At 43.2% G+C, this 24,422-nt stretch overlaps 1 long non-coding RNA gene across 1 annotated transcript in view; it reads right to left on the bottom strand.

Annotated features, from left to right (window-relative positions):
- Positions 1 to 17,045, bottom strand: part of LOC309638046 — a 53,440-nt gene extending 36,395 nt beyond the window's left edge. Inside the window, exon 1 of the long non-coding RNA XR_014250975.1 lies at positions 16,944 to 17,045. This is a non-coding gene — a long non-coding RNA (uncharacterized lncRNA). The remainder of the gene's footprint in view (positions 1 to 16,943) is intronic.
- Between the last annotated feature and the right edge of the window lie 7,377 nt (positions 17,046 to 24,422).

Below are 24,422 nucleotides of genomic sequence, written 5' to 3' on the forward strand. Positions count from 1 at the left end.
GTGGTAACTCTACAATTAATTGTCATACTATATAGAAGTTATTTGCTTATGTTTCCCTTACTTTTTACTTTTCAAAGTCAACAGTCATTATTAAAACCACTGGTAAATCTTCTTTCTCTATAGGAATATTCCACAGTAGGTGCAGAAAAGTTGATCTCCTTTCTCCAGAATATTGATCAAGGAAGGTGACAAAAATTAACACATTCAAAGACACCCACGTACGTTAAGCTTGCATGGAGTGCCAGGAGAGACAACAGGCATTATGACTCTAATCATTCAACTGTATCCAGACTTCACAGATCATACACAACTGTATCAGTAAGACACCCCCCCCCCAAAATCTATGTTCTTTATTTTTATGTAAGTATGACAAAGAAAGATATATAGCTATTTCTGTGCTATATGAGAAAACATATTCTGGAGGTTATGAACATTTCATTAAAACAAGCTAAAATAAATTCTATTGTGTGTCCTCTCACAGCCACGCTTCATCCCATTCACCACCTGAATTGCACACCACTGTTTAGGAGTGCAGAGTGACGGAATAGAAACTCTTCCCATCAGTAGGATAATCTAGGAGACCCTCCTCAAATAAGGCTCTTAGGAATGATTGATGTTCAGATGGTACCTGGTTCGCCTAATGTACCAAACACAAAAATCTCATTTTATATACCTGAGAAAAATAGATGCCCTCAAAGGGACTGGAGGTTGTGCTCATAAATCACAGGAAAAATAACATAAAGGAAAATTCTGAAACAGGTCATATTCTAAGAGGCTACATTGTTAAAGAGGAAAGAAAAGCCAAGTGGGAAAATTAGGAAACAAAAACAAAAGAAAAAAACAGGCAAAACAAAACAAAACATAAATGGAGTGATAAATGTCAAAGAGAAACATAAGAATTCATTTGGAAAAATTACCACCAGGAGCTGCTATAACCGATAGCGAAGGCTGAGCTTCCCTCAGGAGAAAGGTAACACAGCTGAGATTCCCTTTAATAAACTGATCAAGGAAGCAATCACTTTAGACATTGTATCACTGTGCAAGTATCTGAATCATGGGTAATCATGTGATACACAGTGTCATCAAATGGGCCACAAACTACTGAAGAACGCTGAGGTCATTTCATTCAAGCCAGGGGTCAGAGAAGTGCAGAGTATGAATGGAAGGAGGAAACCCCTCGCCAGCCTCCAAGGCAGATGTGGGTGTTATGACCTTGGGGACAGATTACAGGGTGAAGGAAGGGACAGAACATCTGTTTTCATTGTACAACATGAGCATAATAATGCACATTTCTTAGGATGGAGATGATGTACAAATAATACGATTTATGTTCAGTACTTAGCAATGTGCTGTAGACAGATGAAAGAGCATATTTTGGTTTATTTATTTATTTTTTAATTATTTATTTATTTATCTTTGGCTGTGTTGGGTCTTCGTTTCTGTGCGAGGGCTTTCTCTAGTTGCGGCGAGCGTGGGCCACTCTTCATCGCGGTGCGCGGGCCTGTCACTGCCGCGGCCCCTCCCGTTGCGGAGCACAGGCTCCAGACGCGCAGGCTCAGTAGTTGTGGCTCACGGGCTTAGTTGCTCCGCGGCATGTGGGATCCTCCCAGACCAGGGCTTGAACCCGTGTCCCCTGCATTGGCAGGCAGATTCTTAACCACTGCGCCACCAGGGAAGCCCCATATTTTGGTTTATTATCATATAACGTATCACCTTCCTTTTCATCATTGTTATCCTCTTTTATAAAGTAGAAATGAACAGGAAGGATCTGGGAGGTGAGATCGACAATGTGCCATGTACGTGGGTTTGGACTGAGGGTTTATTGGACAACATGTTGTACCTTGTGGCACAATTCTAGCTGGAGAACTGGGAAGAGGACCATGGAGAAAGAGCTGGCACAGTCAAGGAAGCAAAATCATCACCACCTAGACGTGAGTGATGTGCACAGAGCATCTGTAAAATATATGAACTCCAGGAGAATGAAAAAGAAAAACCTGAGTTACATTTGAATACACTAATAGCAGCGGTTACCTAAGACACATGAGTGAGAATTATCTATTGCTTTTACAAATTTCAAGGATTACAGCTCACAGTGGTTGCTTACACGTGGGTATCTGGGCATTTACAGCATCAATATTTTTACATCTATTCTGAAAAAAATCAAAAGAAGAGTAATCATTATTCCAAAGACAAAGGAAAACCCCAGAGGTGTTTTATCACAAATACTAAGCGGTCATTAGTGGGAAACCCAAATAGTCCTACGTGAGAATCAGTTTCCATGATCATCCCATTAATGGCAAAAAGCAGTCTGGCTTACCTGCTTCACAGTTTTTACTTTAATTTATCATCTTCTTTGTATTTTAGTAGCAGAAAAGGGAGATTAGTTCACATTTATCTCATAAAAAATTCATGATCTAAATCTAAATCCCAAGCATAGAGATCAGGGCAGATGAAAATATTTTCTTCCAAATTTTCCTCCTAATGAAATGGGTTCTGGCATATCCTTAATGAAAGGGAACAGGTATTTTTTAAATGAATAACCTAGGGAGAAAAGATAAGTAGACACAAATAAACTTTCTCCTCACCAAATACTGTAAGATTCTATTCTTAGGTCTTCTGTAGACAGGCAGGGGACATGTCTATCATGAGCACTGTGTTTTCTTTATTTTTTATGTGATTACAGCCTCATTTTCAATGTCGTCTGATTTGAAATTCCCCAGCTGCTAGAGCATAGTTCTGTCTACATTAATTTGAAACTTATGGATTAAAACTGGGACAAGAAAGATCTTCATGAGAAAATACTGGTAAATATTTTGTAGAAATGTGAGGTTAAACTCTTTTTACAAAATGATGTTTTAAACAAAGAACCTTGTTTTCTTCTAAATACTTAGTTTCTATAAACAATCCAAACTACAGAGGGCACTTATTTAAAAATGTTCTAAGTGATTTATGAAAATAAGAGAAGCGAAACTGAGCATATTTAATGAAAACCCAGGGCTTCCCTGGTGGCACAGTGGTTAAGAATCCGCCTGCCAATGCAGGGGACATGGGTTTGAGCCCTGGTCTGGGAAGATGCCACGTGCCAGGGAGCAACTAAGCCCATGTGCCACAACTACTGAATCCCGTGCACCTAGAGCCCGTGCTCCGCAACAAGAGAAGCCACCCAATGAGAAGCCCACGCACCGCAATGAAGAGTAGCCTCCGCTCGCCGCAACTAGAGAAAGCCGCACGCAGCAACAAAGACCCAATGCAGCCCGAAAATAAATAAATAAATCATAATAATGAAAACCCAGAGCTAAAATTTATCCCTTTAAGAGGAAGATTAATATATATTAGTAATATTCTACTCTAAAATGACAATATAATACAATATCTTCCCTGAGAATCAAAATAGCAAGTAAATAAAAGTAACTTTATTCAGGGAAATAAATGCATATCTGAAACTCATTAATTCAGTATTTCACATGAAAAAAACCCACTATTTTTATGAGTTACCAAATTAAAGGACTAACTACACTAACAGGAACATTTCCTCGACTCCATTAGCAAGAAGACAATCCTCTGAGCTGTGGGAGATGGTTAGAGCAGGATGGCTCATCTGAGGCTACAAAAAAGCATCACTATTAGACCAAATTTGCCTCCTCCTCCAGCCTGCCTAGATCCTGCCCACACACTGATTCTAAGTGTGTGGAATAAAGAGGCACTTACCCAGATGGTCGTGTGGGGTGATCTGTGTATGTGAGAAGAACCCACACAGTTTTAAGGCAAGGGTGTCATTAGCTCATCTCTCTGCAGGCCTGTAATTTTAGTGTCCAGAAACGTGACATGATCTGTCTGGGGATGACAAAATTATGGAGTCTCCAATGGAACATTTCACTTGTCTATTAATTTTAATTTACTCTCTCCAGGAAAATAAATATCTGGGAAGATCTGTGTTCAAAACTTTTCTATAAATTCCCTTGTCATATCTGTGTGGAGGGATCAAAAGGGTAATGATCATGGCAGAAAATACTAGTTCTCTCACTTTGATCCTAAGGTCAAATTAAAATAATCCTATTTCAAATTTGTAATGCCATTCTCTGGGGTGAGAGATTCCTGGTGCCTCACATGAGTTCACAGTGGCTCTAAGTGTCCACTACCTACAGTATGTGATGGGCACCCTCACCCTAGGTCACTTCTCAGGTGGAGCATGTTGATTCTGAGTATCAGTGGTCATACAGTTCATGATTTCAAAATCTTAGTTTTATGTTTCAAGCTGTGAGTCAATCTTAAAAGTGAATTTAAATAAAATAAAATAAAAAATCAAAAAATAGAGGCAGAGCTGGAGGTTGAGAGCTGAAGTAACTATAGGCATACTGAATGTAATTAAAGCTGAAGCATAGCCCACATCAGCTCAGCTCTGTGAGGAACCTGAATGATCTGGCCCTCTTCCTAACAGAGGTAGGAAAAGGTTTGCACTTTCTCTGAAATAAATAATATAGAATTATGCTTCAGTCTCAAATGCAGGTTATACAAAATTATGTAAACAAGTATAAAACATGTGACAAAATGGGACCCTGTGACTTATAATCAAAAGAAAACACAATCACTAGAAGCAGACCCACTGATGTTCTAGGTATTGGAATTAGGAGACAGTACTTTAAAACAACTATTATCAACATTTTAAAGGCTAGAGCGATATAATGGATGAAAAGATTAATTATTTCTGCAGAGACATGGAAACCTAAAAGGAACTAAATAGAATATAAGAAATAAAATATATAATATCTACAATCTAAAATTTCACATGGGAGGATTGGACACTGCAGAAAAAAGCTTCAAGGAACTTCAAAACAAGTTAATAGACATCCAAACTCATTTAGAGAGGGAAAAAAGTTTTTTAAAATGAAATGAGCATAAGTAGGGTAATCAGCATTCTAAAATATGTCTTATTTGAGTCTCGGAAAGAAAAGAAAATGAGAAGAAAAATATTGGGAGAAAATATGGCCAAAGTTTTTCCAAATATAATAAAATACACAGACCAAGAATCTGAACAAATGCTAAGAAAAACAGAAAGAAAACGAGACCTCAGCACATTACACTGAAAGTGCTTAAAAACAAGGATAGAAATCATAAAAGCAGCCAAAAAGAGAGACGTTTAAAATAGATTAAAAATGATAAAAATGAAAGAAATCTGCCTGCCAAACATAATGCAACCAAAAGACAATGAAAGAATATCTGAAAGGTTAAAAAAATGTTTTTCTACAGATTTCTATTTCTAGTGAAAATAATATTTAAAGATGAGAACAATATTTTTCACATATATAAAAGTTGAGAGAGTTAATCACCAGTAGAAACAAATAAACAATATATAAAATATATAACAGAAGGTTCTTGAGGATGTAGTCAAGGAATAAGTGAAACATAGAAACAGGAAGAAATGAAGACTAAAAATGGCAAATATGTAAAAAAAAAAAAACCAAAACTTTTTTTCTCTTTTCTTAATTTTTTAAAAACGTCAAATGACTGTTTAAAGCAAAAAGAACACTACATTGTGAGATTAATAACATTTGTAGAACTAAAATATAAGACAAAGGACAGAGATGGGGTAAAAGGAGGTGTAGTGCAAAAGTTTTACATTTTACATATATAATATTAACTTAGAGTATTGGGACAGGTTAAGGATACATATTATAATCCCTACAATCCCTAGAATGGTGGTTTCAAACTTTTTGGTCTTAAGAACACTTTCCACAGTTAAAACTTATTAATGACACCACAGAGCCTTTGTTGATGGGGGTTATATCAAAACTTACTATATTGGAAATCAAAACTGAGTAATTCTAAAAATATTTTATATTAATTCACTTAACAATAAAAATTTAGAAAACAGCATGGTAATTAAAAGGTATTTTAATTTAAAAAGTTATATTTTTCCAAGTAGAAACAAATCTACCAAGAAGATAGCATTGTTTCACATTTTTAAAATGCTCTTTAATGTCTGACTTAAGAGAAAAGAGCTGGATTCCTATATGTATTACTCTATGCAATATTTGTGAAATAGTATCATGGCTAAAGCATATGGAGAAAATCTGATCTCACATGGATATGTAATTGGGAAATGGAGGAGTATTTTCATGGCCTTTTCATTATAGTGTACATTGCTTTTGAAACTGCATCAAAACGCAATGAGTGATAGTCCTTTAAAAATTAACTGCAAGATAGAAAAGAAACACTTTACAAATAGTAAGCATAATACAGCTGGGATGTTTGTTCTGATATCAGATAAAATGGGGGTATTTCATAATAACAAAAGGGTTAAAATTATTCAAGAAGACATAGTAATACTAACTGTGTGTACAACTACTTACAGAACTCTAGAACACTTATAGAAAAAAATGACAATTCAAAGGGAAGAAAATGACAATATAACGGGAAGAAATTGACAAATCCACAATCATAGATTTTAAAAGTCCCCAAATGATAGAATGAGCAAACAAACAAGCAAAAAACAGTAAAGAGAGCAAAGTTTCGAAAGACACATTAATCACCTTGACTTGACTGAGAGTTATAAAACACTCCAAGAAGACATAAAGATCTTTAATATATATGTGCCTAGTAACGGAGCATCAATATACATGATCCAAAACTGACAGAACTGCAAGGAGAAACTGATCCATCCACCATTATAATTGGAGACTTCAATACCCCTCAATCACTAATGTGCAAATCCAGCAGGCAGAAAATGAGTCAGAACATAGCTGAACTCACCAGCCAATCATCTAGATCTAATTGATATCAATAGCCTACTTTATCCAACAAGGGCAGAATTACATTCTTCTCAAGTTCACATGGAACATTTACCAAAATAGACCACATCCTGGGCCAATTAACACATCTCAACCAATTTTCAACAAGAGAAATCATAAAATATATGTTCCAGAGCGCCAATGGAATTAAACTTTTTCCAACAGCAAAAAGTTAGAAAATTCCCAAATACTTGGAGATTAACAATATACCTCTAAATAACACATGGGTCAAATAGAAATCTCAGGAAAATTATAACTATTTAGAATTGACTGAAAATGAAAATACAACTTGTCAAAAATTGTGGTATGTACTGAAATCAGGGCCTACAGAGAAATTTACAACATTTAGTGCATATATTGGAAAAGAAGAAATATCTAAAATCAATAATCTAAGCTTCCACCTTAGGAAATTAGAAAACAAAGATCAAATTAAATCTAAAGTAAGCAGAAATTAAAAAATAATAACAATTAAAACATAAATCAATGAAACCAAAAACACAAAATCAATAGAGAAAATTAATAAAACCAAAATCTGGTTCTTTGAATTGATAAAACTCTAACCAGAAATGAAAGAGAAGTAAACACTACTGATCCTACAGACATGCAAAGCATAATAAAAGAACATTATGAATAACCCTAAACCCATAAATTTGATAACGTACATAAAATGGACTAATTCCTTAAAAGACACAAACTATCAACACTCACACAAAGAGGAACAGATAATCTGAATGGGCCTACATCTATTAAAGACATTAAATCAATAATTAAAATGTTTCACAAAAAAGAAGCAACAAGCCCAGATGGTTTCACTGGTGAATTCTACCAAACATTTAAGAAAGAAATTATACCAATTCTTTACAATATCTTCCAGAAAATAAAAGCAGAGGGAAAACTTTCTAACTCATTCTATGAGGCAGAATTACCCTAATATCAAAACCAGATGAAGACATTACAAGAAAGGAAAACTACAGAACAATATCTCTTATGAATATAGTTGCAAAAATCCTCAATAAAATATTAGCAAATCAAATCCAACAATACATAAAAAGATATAAACAGCAGGACCAAGTGGGATTCGTTCCGGGTGTGTAAAGATGGCTCAACATTTGAAAATCAATGAACATAAACCATCATATCAACGGGGAAAAAGAAAACATCATATAATTATATCAATAGATGCAGAAAAATCATTTGACAAAACTCAACACCCATTCATCATAAAAACAAAAAAACAAAAACTCAACAAACTAACACTACAGGGGGACTTCCTCATCGTGATAAAGAACAGCTACAAAACATGCACCTCTAACATCATACTTAAAGGTGAGAAACTAGATGTCTTCCTTCTAAGATCAGAAACAAGGTAAGATAATAACACTCTATTACCCATTCAGTAGAATATATGAAATCATAGACCAAACAACAAAAATGTGGCAAGGATGTTAATCAACTAGAAGTCTCACATATCCCTGGTGGGAGTGTAAAATGATACAATGACTTTGGAAGGTTGTGGCAGTTTCTTATTGAGTCAAACATACAGCTACCCTTTTGCTCAGCAATTCCACATATGTATCTATCCCAGAAAAATGGAAACACATCCACAAAAAAGACTTGTGCATTCACGGTAGACAACAATTGGAAACAACACAAATGTCCTTTAAGAAGTGAATGCATGAACAAATTGTGTTATTTTACTTCAATGGGATACCGCTCAACAATCAAAGTGTCAGAACTACTTCTACACACAAATACTTGGATGATTTTCACAGACATTGTTATGCGGAGCAAAAGAAGCCAGACACACCAGAGCAAATACTGCCTGATGTCATATGTTCTAGTGATGTCAGAGTCAGTCTAAGGTGAAAATGAAATCACAATAGTGGAGCCTCTAGGAGGTGGAGGGGTTGACTGTGCAGGGACATAAATAAATTTTCTGGGGAAGTGGAAATATTCTATATTGCGATTGGCTTGTAGGTTTCACAAGTGCTTCCATTTGTCAAAATTGTATGGATAAGGTCTGTACGTTTAAACAATAAATTTAAACCTCTAAATGAACTGTAAAATGGTGATGGTGATGATGATGATGGTGAATGATGGGGTGGTGTGCACTGGATGAAGATGCAAATGACAGGAAGAGTATAATTGTCAAGGCTTGGAAATGGGTAAATAAGCATTCATTAAATTATTCTGTAGTTTTTATGTTTTAAAATTTCTGTAATACATTGTTAAAATAACAACAAGACTGGAATGCAAGAATAATAAAGGAAAAACCAAGAATGATTTTTTTCATTTCCAGGTCAGACCTTTGGAATTGCCTTGGTCAATGTCAGAAAGTGATAAAAAAGATTTTTTTTTGTCTAACCTTGGAAAATAAGCAAAACTAGACTTCTCATGATTTTAATTACTTCCTTACAGACAGGTGTATGAGGAAAAGCCAAACTTAGCTGACTGACGTGTCTACTAGATGGTGCCTGGCTGACACTGTTCGGGGAGAGAACTTTGCTGTTGATGTGTGGTTACCGCCCCCTTCCCAGGGCTTCCCCTTGTTGCTCAGTATGTCTGATTAGCAACCACAGATAAAGCTTCCACATTTCTGATCAGAGGCAGCAAGTACAGCCCTAGGTGATGGACCCCCCCCCCCCCCCATGTCATGGTCTGGGTTAGCCCACACCACTGAAAGACAGGTGACGGCTTATGGCTCTTTTTTATGAAGACTCAGTGTATTAAGTATCAGTGGTATGTATTTAGTCTAGGTAGGTACGTAGTAATTTTTTTCCTGAGCATTTTAATTTTCTGTCTTAACTTCTTTAAATAGACAGAAGTTTTTGTCTTGTTTCTGGCTCCCTTCCTAATGAATTTAATTGAAAAAGAAAAGTTAAGAGTCACTCAAGATTAAATTTTGTAAGATTTTTGCTTTTATGGACTATTTCATTGAATCCTGGGATACGTCTACTGCCAGAAAATCCACTGGACATCACCACACTGGACCATAATGATATATTTCTCGTTTGTTGCCCCAGAGGGATCAGGAACTGGATTTCACAGTGCCTCAGCCACAGAATGCAAAATGTTCCTAGCTCTTTTCAGAAATGTGTATTCCATCTCAGAAAGGGTCTGGGATCATTAACATACAAGGGATGGATATTTATATCACATTTGGGGCTACTTTAGGAAATCCTGGAAAATGAAAAGAAATTGGCTCCAGAGGGTTTTTGCTGCTTTCAACTATAGCCACAGGGATACTTCTATATCTTATTTAATCTGAAAGTGACAGAATAGAAATCATGGAATACAAGGACAGTAATACCCAGAAACCATGTGCTCCACCTGAGAATCAACCCGGGGATGGGGGCGTCCATCACACGTGTGGGGAGAGCACACCCAGAGCCACTGTGAACTCATGTGAGGCGCCGGAAATCTCTCACCCCAGAGAGTGACATTATGAAGTCTGAAATGGGATTGCACTAATTTGATCTCAGGATCAAAATGAGAGGACTTGGTACTGTGACCCTTCTGTCCCTCCACACAGATGTGGCAAGGGAACCGGTGGAAAAGTTTTGAGCTCAGCTTTTCCCAGCTTGTTATTTTCCAAGAGAGAATAAAGAGACAAGTAAAATGTTCCACTGGGGATGCCATTGGTTTTGTTGTCCCCAGCCGGATCTTGTCACCTTTCTACAGACACTAAAACTACAGGCCTGCAGAGAAATGAGCTAATGACACCCTTACCTTAAAACTGTGCGGGTTCTTCTGACATGCACAGATCACCCCACGCAGCCATCTGGGTAAGTGCCTCTTTATTCCACATACGTAGAATCAGTGCACGGGCAGACTTCAAGGCAGGTCGTGGAAGGAGGAATTTAGGTCTAATAGTGAGGCTTTTTGGTAGCCTCAGATGAGCCATCCAGCTAACCATCTCCCACAGCTCAGAGGACTGCTTTCTCTATAAGGCAATATGAACATCTTTAAATACACTTATCCTTTAATTTGATGACTCGTAACAATTACTTGATTCTCATACGAGTAGTCAATTATTTTTAGGTACCCATTCATTTCTCTGAATAAAATGACTTTCATTTATTTACTATATCAGTTCTCACCTTACATATTATTATATTATCTACTCATTTTAGACTAAAGCTTTACCAATTCATATTTATACTCATCATGAAAGGTTAGGTTTTAGCTGTGGTTTTTAATTAAATATACTCAATTTACTTCTCTCCATGAATCAACTAAACCTTTATATAAAGTGTCTTTTGTAGTTTGTATAATTTTAAAAATTTAGATTCTTTATTAGGAAATAAGGTTCTTTGTTCAAAAAATTGCTTCATAAAGAGTGTTTTGCCTCGTATTACTATAAAATATCTACCAGTATTTTCTCATGAAAACCTTTGTTGTCCCCAGTTTTAATTCCACAAATTTCAAATTAACAGCGTCAGCACTTAAACCTATGTTCTAGCAGTTACGAAATTTCAAATCACAGAACAGTGAAAATGAGGCTGCAATTATATTAAAAATAAAGAAAATAAAAAGTGATAATGATAGAGATTTCCTCTGCTTGTCTAAGGATATTATCTCCCAGAAATTTGTGAGAAGACTATTCGGGTCCATTTATTTATCTTTTATCCATATATTATTTCATATTTATTTTTAAAATTTCTCTTCCCTTTCCGTTGGTAATGGATATGCCAGAACACATTTCATTAGGAAGAAAATTATAACCCTGATCTCTATGCTTGGGTTTAAAATTTTACTTTTCAAACTGTATCTTATTGTTGACTTAAACAAATGCACAATATGAGAGTTGCGAGTTAAGTTTTATTTGGGGCAAAATAAGGACTGCAGCCCGGAAGACAGCGTTTCAGATAACTCTGAGAAACAGCTCCGAGGAGGTGAGGGGTGAGCCAGGACACACAGGAGTTTTGCAACAAAGGGCAGGTAGCTGGAACGTCAAAAGATTATTGTTGATTAAAGAAACCCAGACATCTCAAGTTAAGGAATTTAGCGCTTTTCTATGTATGGGAAGATGCAAGAGTCTGGGCTCACTGAAATCATTCCTTTGATATGCACCTCAGCTCTCCGGGGCCAGTATCCTGTATTTTCACATCCTGAATTTCCTCAGGGCTCACCGCAGGGAGTGGCTGCAGACTGATGGCTGCTAGATGGCAGGTATTCTTTTCAGCCCTGAGTTTCCTCAGGGCTCACCAGCTCAGTTGGAGGGTTGCAATCGTTGATGACCTTGACATCCTTGTTTATTAATATGGCAGGATATATTCCATTTATAAATATTCCATTCCATTTCTAGATATTCCATTTAACATTATCACGCATTTATAATGAACAGATAAATGTGAACCGATCTCCCATCTTGTTACTAAAATATCAAGATTATTATGATAAATGAAAGTGAAAGCAGTTCAGTAAGAAAGCCTTTCTGCTCTTATTTTGCCATTGGTTGATGGGGAAACCAACTCTTATGCAGGACTCTTTGTATTCCTGAGGTTTGACAATTTAAGATTTGTGATATGTAGTGTCTCTGAGATTTTAATGTTCCTTTTGTTACCGAGTCCAAGCTCGATATGCTCGCCACACGACAGGAGACGAGGTGTTGAGGCAAGGAATATGACTTTATTTGGAAAGCCGGCAGACCGAGAAGATGGCAGACTAAAGTCTCGAAATAACCATCTTATCGGGGTTTGGATGCCAGTTTCTTTTATAGAACAGAGAAGGGGAGAAGATGAGGAAGTAAAGTAAAAAGGCCATAAGTTTTACAAATATCCCCTGGAATGGCCAGCCTCGGGGAGGGGATGGGTTAATTTCTCCTTTCTTGCAGCCATCCACAGGTGGGCAGGGTCCAGATGTTTCCCTGAACAAAGGCACTGTGGTTTAACATCCAGGCAGAGGGGCAAGGTTCTCCTAGGCAGGCCCTTATGTATAGATAGTAAGTAACCTTCTAGTGAACAAAAGCAACCAGAAGCAAAGGTTAAAGTAAAAGAAACAAATCCGGGCTTCCCTGGTGGCGCAGTGGTTGAGAATCTGCCTGCCAGTGCAGGAGACACGGGTTTGAGCCCTGGTCCAGGAAGATCCCACATGTCACGGAGCAACTAAGCCTGTGCGCCACAACTACTGAGCCTGAGCTCTAGAGCCCGCGAGCCACAACTACTGAGCCTGTGTGCCACAACTACTGAAGCCCGTGCACCTAGAGCCTGTGCTCTGCAACAAGAGAAGCCACCGCAGTGAGAAGCCCGAGCACCGCAATGAAGAGTAGCCCCTGCTCGCCGCAACTAGAGAAAGCCCGCACGCAGCAACGAAGACCCAACACAGCCAAAAATAAAAACAAATAAATAAATAAATTTTAAAATAAATAAATAAATAAATAAATAGCTCTATTTATACTCCCTTTACTCCACCTGTGGGTATCTTCGAAAATCACGAACCAGCAATCAGGGTGAAAATCTACAGTCCAGCAGCCACTGAAGGGGAAGGACTGGGCTGGAACACATTCAAAGCCCCGTTCCAAGAGAACTGTTATTATTTCACCTGTCTGGAAGTTCCTGAGATAACCCCACTCAAGGGCCTTCTCTTATTTTACCTTACTCAGAATCACCCACTGTGAAAAGCATTTTCTCCAGGTGCATCTGTCAAAAAAAATCAGCAGCAATTGAGCTAGCTGAGGTGGTGATAACAGGGTAAAAAACAAGCTAACCAAAAACTTTTAAAAAGTAAAATCTGGAGAATGAGCTGTCCCTAGGGGGCTTTGAATTCCCGAGGGATATAAAAGGCCACAAGCACACACACGGTAGTGAGCGTACTCAGGGCTGTAGGTATGCTAGAAAAGACATTTTGCACAAGCAGGAAGCAAAGACTAAGAGTTATAAACTTCCTCACCACGTTGAAGGCATGTCCCAACACACAGAGCGCGTCTAAATTACAAGACTTATTAGCTCCATGTTTTTAAGCAAATCTCTCTCCAGTTATGAGCTGACCAATATGCTAACACAGCAGAGATTTCAGTGGCCACAAATGAGAAAAAAAATGGAGATTTTACAAAATTACGCAAATCCCACAGCTCCAAGATCAACAATGTTAACACCCTGGGCAGGTATCCTTTTATCTCATTCTCCTTAATCAGAAAAATATCACGTGTTGCCTTCATGTCCTCCACCCACATTCTCCCATCAACTCACCCAACTGGCTTCTGCTCCCAACACCTGAAGGACACTGGTTCCATCGAGAGCATCTGTAACCTCGTTGGTGCCAAATCTAATGGTCTCCTCTGGATCTCCCTCTGCTCGCTCCCAGTGGTCCTTGGCTTGAGGTGGTCCCACCTGTCTTCCTGAAATCATCTCCCTGAAATCCATGTCATTACGCTCACCTGGTGTGCCATCTACTGACCGAATGTCCGTTCTCTGTCTCTTTCAGAGACTTCTCTGTCTCTAAGTGTCCTGTGCTCCAGGACTCAGGGCGAGGCTCCCCAAGCTTCTCTAATTGGTCACCCTGTCTCATGTATTACAGTTGACCCTTGAACAATGCAGGGGGTTAGGGGTACCGACCATCCACATAGTCGAAAATCCACATGTAATTTAATAGTCGGCCCTCCCTATAAGTGGTTCCTCCCTATTCGACATTCAGCCTCTGGGGATTTAACCAACCAGGGATCATGCAGTACTGCAGAATTTACTATGAAAACAATCCAAGTAGAAGTGGACCCATATGGTTCAAACCTGTGTTGTTCTAGGGTCAACTGTAAATATTATCCAATGCCCGTGACTTCCCGCCACCCCGCTGACCTGCAGTCCTCGCCACACAGATATCTAATAGTATCTCAAACTTCACAGTGCAAACACAGAACTCTCCAACCCCAGGAAAAACCAATAATATTTTTCCTGCCCCGAGTCTCCTCCTCTCTCTGTCCAGTATCAGGTGGCATGAACCACCTGTGTTGCCCAAACCAAAAACTCAGGAATCAACTTTAGTTTCTCTTATCCCTTATTGGTCACATCCATCTCTCAGCAAACCCTGCCTAATCTAGAGCCAAAATAATCTATATCCCAGATCCAACCACTCTTATTCTGCTCTCAGCTAGTCATGCCGTCACAGAATACAATATATATTCTATTGATACCCAGGACTATTCTGGCGAGATCTGCTGGATGCTCACAAATCCCCCCCACCGCCCAGATTTCATTCCCAGTCTCTCTTGCTATTACTTTAGACCATATGACTGAGTTCAGGCTGCTGGAATCCGGGGAAGGAAGTAGCATCAACTGCCTCCAACCTGGCCCCTAAAATGTCCCCCTCAATCTTCCTTCCACAGGACAATTTCTCTTTGGAGAAAAACCACCTAAAAAAGGATGGCATGTTTCCTCATGAGCTGGCAGCAGAGGCTAGGTCAGGACCACTTCTGAATTTCGGATGAAATTCCATTTTGTGGTCCCTCCTAAGATAGGGAGGGGTCTGCATGTTCACACATTTGAAATGAAAGAAATTTTGCTGAGAAAGCAGCGCAAGTAATATCTGATTTTTACCTAATACTAGCGTGGGTGGAAGATAAATGGGGTCGGGGGATGGGGGGGGGGAATCCTTCTGATTGAACTCTGTTCCCTGGCTTATGAAAAACAGAGCCAGACAAAGAGAAGGGAATGTCCCCAACCTTGGCCCAAGTTCCCTAAATCATCCTGGCAATGGAAGTTGCGGGAAGAGGCTGTGAGTTCGGACTTTGGGCCAGGTTCTGAGTACAATTACATGGCCCGCTCTCCGAGGGCTTGATGATGGTACTGAAACAGTGCGGGCAGGTAAGTTGTATAATACTCCCATCTCTGTTTACCTCTGGAAAATTAATTAGATACATAAAATTCATTGATAGCTGTGCTAAAAATATATAAGCTGCTAATAAAACAAGTTTTAAGTGGCTTCCTAAAAGGTCCAACAACCAAGTCAGTTTCCAGGAAGCCCATGCTTAACGGCCACTAGAGAAAGCCTTGAGTACAGTTCTGGCGCCATCTCGTGTCAGTATTGAGCTCAGCACTTCTAAACAAGAAAAAACAAACAACCCAGAGCAAAGGGATGTAGCGAAGCGTTCCTGAAAATTTGGGAAGGGAAAGGAGGTGCCACGGGAGAGGTAGGCTGTGGGAGCCCTGAGGGAGGCCTTTATCCCATAGCACTGAAGGGCTCTTAGCACCTAAGTGACATGATCAGATGTGTGTTTTAGAACAATTCAGCTGTAGGAATACAGGCTGGGACCGCGAGAAGGGATCAGATGCCTATGGGGACAGCGTATCCAAGACTATGCTTCTGCCTGAATTTGGGGGCCAGACCACAGGAATAGTTGCCTCCTACCAGGATACAAGCAGGGATTACTGACTTGTTTGTTCGCGTCTGTGTCCCCACTGCTTAGAACAGTGCCTGGTACATAAGAGTTTTTATTAAAAACTAAAAGGGGTGGTATTTTACTATATAAAAGAACACAGGATAATACTGTCAAAATCCTGATCCCCTACCCCAACCATCCCCAAAACTCCTTTCTGAAAATTTCGAAGTTAGCTCCGGGCTGCACACCAGCCTGAGAGGCAGGGGTGTCTCCCCACCTTGCAGGCGAAAACTGAGGCTCGGGGCGGTTGCCCACACCTGGGACTCTTTCACCGCCAGACCCCAGGGAGAGCCTCCTACTTCACGTCAAAACGCCGGCCTTTAGGCGCAGCCCAGGCTCAGCTGGTGTCGGCTGTGTCCCACTCCCCGCTCCGGACCGGGGACAGTACCCACCGCACGACGAGGCAAGGACACGCTCTCCGAACAACGTGACGGAGAATTTCAGCCCCAGAGAAGCAGAGTCTTCTAAGCGACATCCCCCAGAACCCTTCCCAGCTTAACTGGACCCGAGGGACCCCACCGAGAGAGGTGACAGCCAGTCCCACCAGAAAATGCGAAAGGTCTACACCATCCCGTGAGTCGGAGAGAGGCTGAGCCCCCAGCAGCTTCCGCCCCCCTCCACGGCCTCAGCTGTGCAAACGGGGAAACTGAGGCCCCCACAGGAAAAGACTCCTCTGACGTTACCTCGCGGGCTTGGCGAACGAAGTGCCCTGCTTTCCCTGTTTAGCCTGAAAAGACGGGGTCTAAATGTGAAGGACCACAGGACTTCCAGAGCAGCCTCACCTCTACCAGCTCTCGCCGCCTCCGCTAGGCGGGACCCTCTCAGCCTCCTGGCGGTCACCAGCACTGCTCCGCGGGACGAACTCGGCCCCGCTCGGCCCCGCTCGCCTCCGCTCGGCTCCACTCAGCCCCGCTCGGCCCCGCTCGCCTCCACTCGGCCCCGCTCGGCTCTGCCCGACAGGCTCTGTCCACGGGCTCGGTCCTGCTCGGCTCCACTCGGCCCCGCTCGGCTCCGCCCGACAGGCTCCGTCCACTTGCTCGGCTCAACTCGGCCCACCTGCTCGGCCCAGCTGCTCTGCTGCTCTCCAACCGTAGAACAAATTGGATTTGCACGCTTGCCGCGCTGGGCTTTACGGTCGTGGCTGGGTCAGGCTCGCCCCTCTTCGGCCCCCCTCGGGTTGTGTCCCGCACAGCCGTCTCCACCCGCAGCCTCGCCCCCTTCTCCAGTCACCTGAAAAGTCCCCCCGGCACCTTCCCACCAGTCACCGACCCGGCCCCTCTGGGGGAGCCCGTCGCACACGACCCGCAGTGTTCCTCCGGGTTTCCATCGTCGCTGAGGCCGCGCGGGCTGAGGGGCGGCCCTGGGTTCTGGACCATCGCGGACTCGACCCACAAAGTAACTGGATGACCCTGGGGCCTCTGAATCTCCGTCTCTCCTTATGCAAATTGAAGCTGCTGATAACCCCGCTCTCCCGGGGCTCGTGGCGGGGCTCGTGGCGGGGCTCGTGGCGGGGCTGGGGAGCAGTGAGTGCGTGTTGCGCGCTGTCGGTGTGCCAGGCCGAGGGTGGACGCAGGGGAGAGCCTGGGACAAGAGGGCGAGAGGCCTGGCCCTGAATGTGGAGACGGGCACGGAGACCTGGCCCTCTCTGCCTGTCCATAGCTGTGTGGCTTCGAGCACGTTGCTCAGACGCACTGAGCCCAGTTTCCTCTCAGTAAAGGCCTAACTCCTGGGCAAGCAAGAACTATCTGTGCGCGCCCTGCCTCCAGCCCCAGACATCGCAGAATGAGGCTGCACAGGTGTCAATCCCATCCGTCGTCCTTCAAAAGGTTGGGTTGAGGGAAGGATAGCCTCTTACAATGACTTCACTGTGACTGAGGTTCACCCACAAACCTTTAATAGCCTGGAACTCAATGTTGGGGAGACAGGGCAACAGTTGGGTACTTGAATTGCAAGGTGCAGAAACTGACCTTAGGAATTTAAATGAAAACAATTGTTGAAAGGATAGTGAAGAGATAAGGAATTAAGGGAGGCCTGAAGACAAGCGTCAACAAGGCAGCAGCTGGGCTGCCCCAGGTGGTCTCAGTACCCAAAACCTCTGAACAGTCACCCCTGGACACTGGGCTGCCACTGCTCAGACTATGTGTCCAGAGAGAGGATCTGATTAATGTGGTGTCAGGAAATTCTTCACACTGGAGTAGCTTTTGAAGGATAATAGAAATTTGCCAAAGGGAGAGGGAAGTAGGCCTTCCAGGTAGGAGAAGCAGGTCCAGGGCATGTCCATGAGAGGGCAGGGATCTTGGGGCCATCGCAGAATTCTGCTTGCCACACTATGCCAGATGCTTTCCTGGCCCTCTTGTTCAGTGCTCACAAAACCCTACAAAAATAGGTGCTTTTAATTTGGGGGAAAATGATTTTATTTTCTTTATAAAATTGCTAAATGCTTTCAAGTTTTACAGCAAAATGCTGCAAAAATGGGGGGTGGGGAATCACTGTGAATATTAGTACCCCAAATATCCAGTATTAATATTAGCAACATCATTCCAGATATCTTTCTAGGCACGTATATGAGAGGAGGCAAGGAGGAGAGAAGAAAGGAGGAAGGTTGGGTGGAAGGAAGGGAGGGAGAGTAAAAGGAAGCAAGGAAAAGAAAGAATTCTATAAAGTGGGATCACACTCTATTTGCTAAATTTTAAAATATATGGAGCATATTTATACTTGAATTTAACAAAATAAAAAGAATTTAAATGAAATAAAAGCAGTTGCTAATTTTACTTATTGTTTATTACCATGACAGATGTTATTTCCTACAAGACTCCCCCAAGATTATGAAGAACATTAAGAGGCTGGGGGTCATTTATTTTCTTAAATTACATGTTTCGCTCTTGGCTCAATTTTTCCCCACTGTGGAGGATGAGAAAAGTAAGTCCCTCACACTCTCTTCCGTGCCCACGCCCAACACTCTGCCGTTGGGCTATTGTTTTCATAATGCCAAGGTCTTCAATATCTACATTTACTCTGCCACCTCCCTTCCCTGGGATGTTTAGTCCTAGTTCTGGGTTTATTTGGAAGCATTACTCACCTCTAGCCCTGTTACCTTGGCTTTTCCCTCTCTGAGTTCCGTGTTTAGATTTATCTCTTGGTGGCCATAGCCTCAATTGACAAACGCGAGCATCGCGATTTGTTCAAAGACACTTTGCCCCTGGCAGATGAGTGCAGGAGTCAATCCAGTGCAGGATTCAAGAGTCTGAGCTAGATTTTCCTGACTCCAGAGACTGCTCAGGAGATGGGAGCTTTTGGTATGAGGTTGGCCTCTGGGGAATGAGACAGTCACTCTCTCTTCCTGAACCTTCTGGGAGGCCAGAGGAGTCTGGACAGGACACAGGGCTGACTTTGCCCAAGGGGTCAGATTTGGGGCAGGGCAGGTTCCTAACCCAGCCCCAGGGGTCTGAGGAGGAAATTAGTGACACCGGCTGCTGATCTTGTCCTACATTTATCTGGAGGCTGAGGACTGTGGACAGAAAGTAGGACAATGAGGAAGTTCAAAGCATCTGTTTTCCTTCCACTAGAAACAAAAATTCCCAACCAGGGGTCTAAACAATGACAAGTTTCTTTCACTTGGGGGGGAAAAAAAATAAAGCCCAGAGGTGGGCAGTCTGGGCTGCTGGGGCAGCTCGGCCATGTCCCCAGATCCTTCTTGTTTTCCATTCTGCCCTCCTTCTCAAGATGGTGGCCAGAGGTCGGGGAGGAAGGGGGAACCCCAGGGACTAGGAGCCCAGAGACTTGCACCTGAGTCTCATTGGCCAGAGCAAAGGCCTGCAGAGGATGCTGGGAAATGTAGGTTTTTAGGTCAAAAACAGAAGCTTCATCTTCATGATAACTGATAGTTCATCATCACTTTTTAATATACAGTAACGACAACAGCTGCATTTATTCACTCACAGATGTTTGTTTGAAGTGCCAGCCGTGGGTCAGGCACAGAGCCAGCTGTTGGGTGTATAGTGGTGACTAGACAAGGGTCTGTCCTCCCACGGGTTACTTGGGTGCTATGTGCCAAGCACCTAATAGTGATTCCTCCCTTTAATTCTCCTAACAGCACTGGGAAGTAAGCACTATTTTTCCCATCTTATGGACAAGTAAACGGAGTCTCTGAAAGGTTAATGATCTATTCAAGGCTCTGTAATTACATAACAGAGTCAGAATTCAAACCCATGTTGGTTTACTTTAAAACTTCGGCGCTTTACAATTTTTCCATTCCTTGCTATGCCCAGTGCCTGGGACCTGCCCCTCAGAAATGCTGACTTAATTGGTTGGAGGGGTAGAGCCTGGGCATCAGTGTACTTGTATTACCTTATTTAGCCCTCACAGCAACTGGAGATGGTATTTTTCTCTCTGTTTAAAATTGGGGAAATAAGATCCAGAGAGGTAGACTCACTGGCCCAAAATCACACAGCAAGTTCACAGTGGAACTGGGATGTGTGTCCACATCTCTTCACCTTCTCCAAAGAGCTGTCTTTGGCTCCAGAAGATCACTTCCATAAAGTTGGGGGGTACACTGGCCAACCCCTCTGCCCCAGCCAACCCAGAAACCTCCCTGGGAATGTGTGTGCCCGAGGGGCAGGGCACCACGTGGCAGCCGGGTGATAAAGGGCCGGGCCAGGCCAGGATGTGCAGCGGAAGCCCAGCCCGCTGAAGGCAGAGGTGTGGCTGGGCCCAGGTCGGGGCCGGACATGGGGATGCACTTTTTCCCCAGCACAACAAGCTGTGGGTTTCCTCCTCCCCAGCTGAGCCCTGCCTGATATGTCAGGCCCAGAATGGGTCCCTAGCGAGGGGCTGGAGGGCTGGCAGGCGGGCAGGGGCTCAGGGCCAGTCCCTGGAGGAAGTCACATGGTGGGGGTCACAGGCCTGACCCAGGAACGGTGGAGGGAGGGAGATATTTCAGGCCTGAGAGGAAGGGCCCAGCCCACGAGATGAATCACCAGGGACAGATTATCCTGAGGAAGACCTTGGGGGTGGAATTGTGATAAGCACCCTCCTCCCAAGGTGACCAGAGCCCACGTCAGCCGCCAGTGATCAGTGAGGCCACTTGTGGCTCGAGCACTCAGCTGTGTCTAAGAATAGTTCCAGGTGCTTTCCAGAAGAGGCTTCTCGGTGACCTTATGCCATGAGGATGAACACCTCCACTTTCGAGATGAGGAAAAAAAAAAACAAAACAGAGACTTGAGGATAAGTCACTCATTCAAGGTCACATGGGCAGAGATGGGATCTGAAGTGGGAGTCTGCCTATCTGTTGCCGCCAGCTCCCCCCAAAGCAGGGAGCTCCTGGACTCCCGTTCCTGCCGCTCCCGGCCTGGATGTGAAGCCTCACAAATAAAACCACAGGCTCTAGACTCCTCATGGCAAACCAGGCCTCGAGTCTTATGCTTGCTTCTAGAAGAGGCACTAGACTTGTCCAAAGCCCTTGACGTCCAAATGGGAAGGGTGGAGTCCAGAGGGGGCAAAGGGGATTCTGATGCCCCTGAACTCCAAGCTCCCCATTCCCCCACCCACACTATAGGTAGTTAGTGTAAAATGGCCTTGTAATGTCTCTAACCCCAAGTTCAGTGGAAAATCCCATGTGATGGCCCACCTACGGGCTCACAAACCATGACGGTCCTTGGAAACCAACAGGGACAGTGTTTCTCGAATTTGAGAAAGCTGTCTGTGTGCTCCTCCCCTGCACCAAATGGTGGTTTGACCAATTTTTATTACAGGCATACCTCGTTTTATTATGCTTCGCAGATATTGTTTTTTTTGTTTTGTTTTTACAAATTGAAGGTCTGTGGCAACCATGCATTGAGCAAATCTGTCAGCGCCAATTTTCCAACAACATTTGCTCACTTTGTGTCTCTGTGCTACATTTTGGTAATTCTCGAAATATTTCAACTTTATTATTATATTTGTTAAGGTAATCTCCGGTGCGTGATCATCAGTGTTATGGTTGCAAAAAGATCATGACTCACTGAAGTCTCGGTTGATGGTTAGCATTTTTCAGCAGTAAAGTATTTTTAAATTAAGGTGTGTACTTTTTTTAGACATAATGCTATTGTACAGTTAACAGACTATAGTATAGTGTAAACGTAGCTTTTATATGCAATGGGAAACCAAAAAATTCTTGTGACTCGCTTTATTGCGATAGTTGCGTTACTGTCTGGATTTTCGGTGGTCTGGAACTGAACCCACAATAACTCAGAAGTCTGCCTGTATTCCATTGTTTGATATACACTATCATAAAACTAAGTATAGGCTCTTCTAAAATCGGCAAGTTCCAGATTAAATATAGACAACTACAATCAACACAGAGACAAACTCAAGCAGGGAACTCAGCGGAGGGTGGCCCTCAGTCAGAAAGCTGTCATCCCGATGGTCCAAGATACGTGGATGTTAGATTCACATTGAATTGAAACGACAATTTTAAAATTCTCACTCTTGGAGCCTTGAGCCTGTCTCTGGAAAACTAAGGGTCTGCAGAAGTCCCTTTCGGGGAGATGCAGACTTAGGGCAGCCATGCCTGGCCCCATGTGTGAGCTGGAGAAATCAAGGCCCAGAGAAGGTGTGGACCCGCTCTTCCCTTCCCTGATCCCTCTGACCCCCGTCAGCTGCTCTCCCGTTGGTTTGACGAAGAACTGTGAACCTGCCACCGCTGTCCTCGAATGCCAGGGGCTCACCTGAAGTGAAGTAAGCTGCGCTCCCTGAGAGGGGTCTGAGCACGGTGGCCACCACTCAGTAGGGATGGCACTGAGGGAGGATGGGCGCTGCATTAGGCCTGGGCACAGCAGGGTTCCCCAAAGGCCTAGCTCCCCAGACGTGGCCGGCACCTGGGGAGCTGGTTATAAGCAGAGAGGTGACAACCTCTGTCAGGAAGTCCAGGAGGGGGACCTGGGCATCTTTTTTTTTGTAACCAAGTTATTCTGATGCCACGGAAGTTTGAGAAATACTGACTTAGATGACCTTTAAGATTCCTGAAGGTCCTTAAGGGCTGGATTCCAATATACATGTTATCACCGAAATCATCATCATCTTCTTCACCTGCATTGTTACCATCATTATCATCGTCAAGTAGCTACCATATGTCGCATGCGTGGTATACAACAGACACTCCGCTAAATGCTTCACCCATGTGACTGCATGTAAGTCATGAGGTAGCCTTATTAACATCACCCCAGTTTACGGAGGAGGAAGCTGAGGCTGAGGGAGGTTAATCACTTTCCTAAGGTCACACAGCAAGTGGCTGAGCCAGGACTCAAGGCTGGGCCTGCTGCCCCAACGCCCTCAGCAGCGTTTCACATCTGACCTGCCTCAAGCTGGCCATGTGTCTTCGGAGCCTCCTGTAGCGGCTTCAGGATTTAGTCTCCTCAAGCATGGGATGGACAGTCTCTGTGCATCCTTTGTGCTCCACGATCTCTGTCCCAAATCTGCAAACAGGCCTTTTGGGTTTTCTGTCTAGGTGGGCAGTCAACAGGACTTTGGCAGCAGGAGTGAGGCGCTGCTTTTCCAGGCCTGATGCCCACGTTTCCAACTCCTCCTGGTCAGGATGCTTCTGCCCTACCGTCCTGGCCCCCTGTGTTCAGCACTGAATCACTCACTGGAGAGTGGGAGGGCTGGGATGTGGATGAACACAGCGTGGAGGCCCCCATTCCTGGTAGGGGTGGGGAGACGGGGAGGGGGAGACAGAAAGGGAATTGACGGTTAACTATTAAGCACTGACTGTGTGCCGGGCACTCAGCTAGGTGCTGGGCAAGGGACTGAACCACTCAGCAGCTCGGTTTTCTCTTCTGGAAAATGAGGGTGTTATAAGGAGTAAATGAGATCCTCTCAATTACTGATTTTCCAGTGATCATCCACTGAGGTCTGACCACGTGCCAGCCATCGTTCTAGGAAATGCAGCAGTGAAGTGACAGATATACCTACCTCACAGGGCCAGTAGTGCAGGGGAAAACAGACAAAAATAAGTCAACAAATAAACATACCATGTAAACTTGGGGGTGGTGACAATGAATGCTTGGAAGAGAAATAAAGCCAGGGTAGGAGGTGTCTAGAAAGTGCCGTGAGGGGCAGGATGGATGCTCGGGGACTAGTTGGATGGAGTGACCGCTGATAAAACTACCTGGGAGAAGAGTGTTTCCAGGGGGCAAAGACACAGAAAGGGTCCCCTGTGGGGCCTGGCACATGGCAGGGGCTCGGTAAATGGTGCTGGCCTAGCTCTGAGGGAGGGGCGGCTCCTT

This window comes from Balaenoptera physalus (assembly GCF_965194825.1).
Source record: "Balaenoptera physalus genome assembly, chromosome: 11".
Lineage (NCBI taxonomy): Eukaryota > Metazoa > Chordata > Mammalia > Artiodactyla > Balaenopteridae > Balaenoptera > Balaenoptera physalus.